The sequence below is a fragment of the Prinia subflava genome, chromosome 3 (genome assembly GCF_021018805.1).
Source record: "Prinia subflava isolate CZ2003 ecotype Zambia chromosome 3, Cam_Psub_1.2, whole genome shotgun sequence".
In the NCBI taxonomy this organism is placed as follows: Eukaryota; Metazoa; Chordata; class Aves; order Passeriformes; family Cisticolidae; genus Prinia; species Prinia subflava.
Genome location: NC_086249.1, coordinates 80,156,623 through 80,162,632, shown reverse-complemented (window position 1 = coordinate 80,162,632; position 6,010 = coordinate 80,156,623).

Here is a 6,010-nt window from a genome sequence, read left to right as displayed (position 1 = left end):
AATGGGAGATACTTGCATCAGTATGAATTGAAGTTCATAACTGAGTCTGGCTGGATCAATTTTTCTTTGTTTCTATTAATTGTGCATTTTACATACTTTATATATAGGCATGACAGAGGTATAAAATATAAATATATATAAATATACATATATGTCCATGCAAATATGATCTGCCTTTTTACTACAATGGGCTTTATCAAAATTATAAATAGACATAAAGAAACAATTAGGCAAAGCATGGTTAAAAATTGCTTGAAATTTCAAACTGATGAGTCAAGCATTGTGTTTATCTCTCTATTAACCCAGAATACTAAGCATAATACAGAATAATGTGAGCCAATCAGGCTGAACATGAAAATAATGCCTTGTGAATCACCAAGACTGCTGAAAATAACAGTCATCACCAATGAACCCATCAAATGAACATATACACATCATCCTACAGGCTGGTTTTAAATGATGAACAATAGTTCTCCACCTGACTCTCCTACCAAAGAACTAATTCCATTTCTCAGTTTTAAAGAGAACTCCTACACACAAACCCCCCTGGACTTGGAATGAGGAGAATTCTGTACCTTCTGATGAAAATACACAACACCTGGTTCCTCAGTGTTTTTTGTAGGCAACCCTGCCTGTGTTCAACCAGAGCTCTGTGTGGATGATCTCTACAGGACATGGCCCTGAGAACCTGTGGAATATGTATGGATGATTACTCAGATTCTCTCTTGTAAGAGCGGAGATGAGTACTTGAAGGAAGATCAGAAAAGGGTAGGGAGCAGGTTAGTTTATAGTAGCTTTAAACAGCCCATGCTGGCTGAAGAGAGCCAGAGGTACAAAGAGGGCAGATACATTAGTCATGCAGCTATTGCATGGCTGCAGTCTCTGTCTGGGGTGTAAAGGACATTAAAACAGCTTTCTGGTGATTCTGCACCTGCTGGGAATGTGTCATACAGGTGAAATCCCAGGAGTCTTGTTAAGGCAGCTTTTAATTTGCTTCAGTGTTTTAGGAGAAGCTCAGAACCTGTGCTTCTGACCTCTGGCTTTAAGAAACATCAATTGTATTATTTCTCAGCAGGGGCTTGGCCAATGTTTATTTTCTGGATTAATTATTTTTAGTATTCACCTCCTTAAGCAAATGTTTTACATCCTTGAGTGAGGCAAATAAATATGCACACTGAGAAAAACCCTGTGTGACCCTTTTCTGTGCAGCAAAAGGTGGCTGTGTGAGAACTACAGCTGTAATGTATGCTCACAAAATCTTTCATTTATTATTTATATAATTATTTGCAGAGAGCTGTTGCCATGACAACTTTTACACATGGTGAAAGAAATCCTTACATAGACAGTAGTCACGACTCCAAACACTGTCACATGAAGATAAGTCTACATGGACATTTCAGGCTTTGCCAGATTTTTCTAAAGTAGTTATTGATATAAGAATAACTCTCTTCTGCTAAATTAGAGAAAATAACCTTGTTTTAGCCTGACTTCCAGAAAAAAAAAAGTTTAATGAATATTTTTTTCCATCCATCTGCTTATCTTCTCCTAATAACCTTCAAATCTGTTGGCATAATTTCAATGACCTTTGACTCTGATGCCTCAAAGATACTCAAATCTGACAGACTTCATGGAAAGTGGCTGAATGAAGGTGCAAGGGTAGTAAAAGAATGTGTCACAGAAATAATTATTCCCCCATGACTATGAACATGATGAGCTCCTTTTGTACACTTGTTCAGACAGCATCAAACTGGCCAAAACTCGTGCTATTTTTGTTGTAACTAAAGGGGAGCCAAGGCAGAAAAGTTGGAGCTGTAGGAAGGTGGAGGCACGAAGGGTTCTGGTCGAGATTCGAGATGTGGCAGGCAGGACAAGAGGAATGTTCTTGTAGTGATGGGGCTGTGGGCTTGCAGGACACAAATTAAAATGAAATGAAAGCTTCATTGAATTGTGTCACTCAAGGACAACAGCTTCCATATTATGAAGAGCAATTAGAGCAACCTCCAGTTTGGAGAGCTAGAACTCAGCAATATATGAGACAATCTAGGCTGCTTGACTCCTGCAGTTTCACTCTTTGGGGCAGAGACTTCTAAACATAATGAATTACATACACTACATGTGCTGGGGTTAGGAACTCCCCATCAGAGTATCCAGGCAGTCAGCACCTATCCTGGCACCACAGCCTGGTGCTTTGATAGTGATAATGGTAGGAAGACTTTATCTTGGGACAACCTGAAATGGATTTTCATCCATGGACTGAAAGAAATGGAGCTCCTCTAAGTTTCAAAGCTTCTTTCCACTGAACAGGGACACCAAAACCCACAAAAAACTCTCTGGGCTTCTCAGCATCTATTGGATTATTTGGATCAGGTTTCGCATTTGGAAATACAATATGGTTTTGTTTGGAAATGCAGTATTTGTTTGGAAATGCAATGACAGATGTATGGATGTTAGATGGGTTTTGTTGAGCAATTCTATATTTGTGTGTGCACTCACCTCATGGTAGTTGCTCTGAAGTGTATTGAGGGAGACACATGCTTTGAATGGCTAAATCTGAACAATTCCAATCGCAACATTCCAAAGCAAATAAGAAGGTCACTCTTTTGCATGCCTAAAAAGATATTCTGTATGTGTTCACTTAACTGACTTATTTACTGCAGATATTGGTATCCCTGTTATCAATGATGTAAGTTCAGAATATTTAAAAGTCATTCCAATTTTAGATGTCTGTACATGAGAGTTTGATGCCTGTGATTAATCACTTTGTTTTAATTTGATTATTACTCAGGACAGAACATATCAAGAGTGTATCAGAAGGCTGGAAAATGTAGTGGATTGGCCATGGCTGGATGCCAGATGCCCACAAAAGCTACTTTATCTCTCCACTTCTGGGTGGGGCAGGAGTGGGTGGCTCAACATTGCATTAGATGATGACCAAGAAGGGCAGGTTTCTTTTGGCATCTTAATCTATCCACTGTACTCCTTAAATTCTGCCTTGAAACACATCACATTTTACACTTTTTCTCTTAAGACACTTTCTCTTCCACTCTTAAGGAAGCTTGGCACTCAAAGATGAGTGATTCATGCACTGCATGGTTTTTCAATAAACTCCTGAAATTCAAAAGGAATTAAATAAAACATTTTCTAAGAGTACAAACGACAGTGTGAGAAATTTTCAGGCAATGCAGAAATAGCCAATAAACCAGCCAGTCAAGGCTGCCAAGAAGCCAGATGCTGTGATAGGAAGAGCATTTTTCACAGCTTTCAGTCAGTGTCATGTGATTTCCAGCTGAGGAAACAAAGAAGACACTCTAATGGTATTCATTTGTTAAGATTGGTGACACCTTAAGCGTTTAATTTCCTAATCTTTTTCTTTGACTTTTTTCTTTTAAAAGTTTGACAGGAATTTGAGAATAATTAAAAGCCCTTCTGATATCTGGGTCTGATTTTGGTGGCCTTATACTTACCCTCATTCATTTTTATTACCAGATCACCATAAATGTCATCATAATCCATTAACTAGGCACTATTTGAACAAGAGTGGGCTGGGACTGAAGTAGAAAGGGTTTTGGAAATCAGACTATTAGGTACTTAAGCAAGCTTTTCCTATTCCTCTTCCACAACTTCCTGGCACTATGCCTGGCTTGAGCTAGCACTGATAATATTTCGTTTTCTTAAGCACCTCCTTCATTTACAATTTCATCCAAAATGAAATAATGCACTCAGTCTGTAAGTGGAGCATATTTTATCTGTGTATATTTTCATTCCTCTCTATATGCAGTTCATGAGCTTTCAGAAACAGGCAAACAATTAATACTTTGACATAAAAATGGTGAAAAATATTTGGAACAGTATACAAGATCAGGTGATTTTAAGGTGGTTTTTGAACTACTTATAACTATGATATCTTTGATTTTATGTATCTGTATTGCTTGTGCTACTGAAAATGTCACAAAACAGAAAAAAAGGGAAAGAATTTGATCTGATTTCCTATTCCCAAAAACATGACACCTTATTAAATCTGGTTGCCACATAAGGGGCTTGCATACTTTGAGATGTTTCTGACGGTATTCCTGGGGATTCTAGGACAGAGAATACCACCTTGATAGAAAGACAGTCTGCTGAAAAGCAGCACTGCTTCAGGACAGCAAAACAGCCTCCTAGCTAAGTGGGTTTTCTGACAGTGTCGACAAATAAAGCAACAAAGGCTGGCATACTTCCTGGACACTTTCAGCTAAGGCATCAATTTCCTTTTTGTCTTTGCAAACAACTTTTCATTATAAATTTTGGAAAGCTTCCAAAAGGATTTGAACTTAGATCTATCTTTCCCAAACAGAAATAGATTCTCCTACTTGCAACACTTATGTTAGTATAATGAGGGCCACTTTTACTGCTACTAGGCTTTTAGGAACTAGTCACTGAGCAAACCACCTGTAACTCTCAATTACTTTCATCCCTCCTGTATTCTGAAAGAGAAAAATCTTTTTATAGACATAGAGAATGCTGAAGGAAGAATGTGGCATGCCTACTGAGCCACAGAGAGTGAAGCAAAATAATAAAGACATATATTTCCCCTAATCTCCGCTGAGAGGACATGCATCACCACAATTAAACACACAATGTTACCATTACTTAAGGAAAGGGAGATGCATAAAAAAATTTAGAAAACTATGCTGCAAAAAGAACAACATTAACTTCTTGCATACATCTTCTGAAGAAGAACAGAGTATTCCTTCCTGTCAGTTCAAGGGCACTTCTCAGGAGCCTTTCAGCTGAAAGAATGACAGTCTTGCTCCACCACTTGACCTTCTAACCTCAAACTGCAGCAAAGAAATGCATCTTCTTTCACAGGAAAGCATATTCCTTCAAAGATGATGAATGTGAAGGTAAGAGTTAGTCAAGGGCCTATTCCAAGTGCAATAAGTGCAGAAATTGGTGGAAATAATTTAATTCATATTAGCTAAGTTAACTTAGTGATGGAAAATGGAAGGATATATCTCTTTACCCCAATCTCAGTCATAGAAATAACAAATGTACAGAAATGGTTTTTGTTTTCTTTTTCATCTTTCCACTGCCCACAGCATTCCCAGCTGCAAAAAGGTTTCACACCTCTCTGCCAGAGAAACCCAAAGGCAACACATGCCCCAGACTGATCACACTGGCATGCCAACACACATGGCAATTTCAATTGCTGTCTTGTATTAGTTAAATCAACATACCAGTTGATCTGCTGGGTAACAAATTTGTAAAGCTCTTCTCCCTGAAGAGAATAAAGTCTCAGTGTTGTTTTCTGTTCTTTAATGTACCCTCGTAACTCTGCACCCTTCCCTTGGGAACAGCAGGAGAAACCAAACTACTCAAACTGCGCTTGAACTGCAGACACCTCTGCAGAGATAAGAGGCTATGATGAGCTCTCTTTTGCTGATTCTCAGCTTATTCCTGAAAGTACATGTTGTCACAGCAACCTACCATCTTTCACAAGAATGACATAATCTCTCAATTGGAAAGACTTTTTAAAACAAGATTGCTCTCCCATTCACCTCCTAAAACAATGTCTCAATGACTGTCAGAAACTGAATGCTCCCAGGACCAGGACCTGTAGCAGTGTGTGTCCTTGCATTGTAGGAGGCTCTGGTTGGTATCCATCTTTCTACTAGAACAAACAACTCTCTCAGAATTCATTGATGCCATTGTGAAATACTGGCAAATTAAAATGTAAATGGTTTAACCTCTGACACTGCAACAGAAAAAAAAAAAAACACTTCAGGCTGAAAAGCTAAATTTTTGAAGTGACACATGACATAGACAACTGTGTGAGAACTCATCATCTAAGTGTGTTGTTTAGTTTTGAATGGAGACAGTAATTTCATTGAATTATTCCATTTAGGAATATCTCTTTGCTGCCCAGCCCAATCCGTCCCTCATTGGATTTCTATGATGGGGTGGCAGTGCTAGCCAGGGACCCTCTCTAGAGCACCACCACAACACGGAACACTGATTGCTGCCATGCACC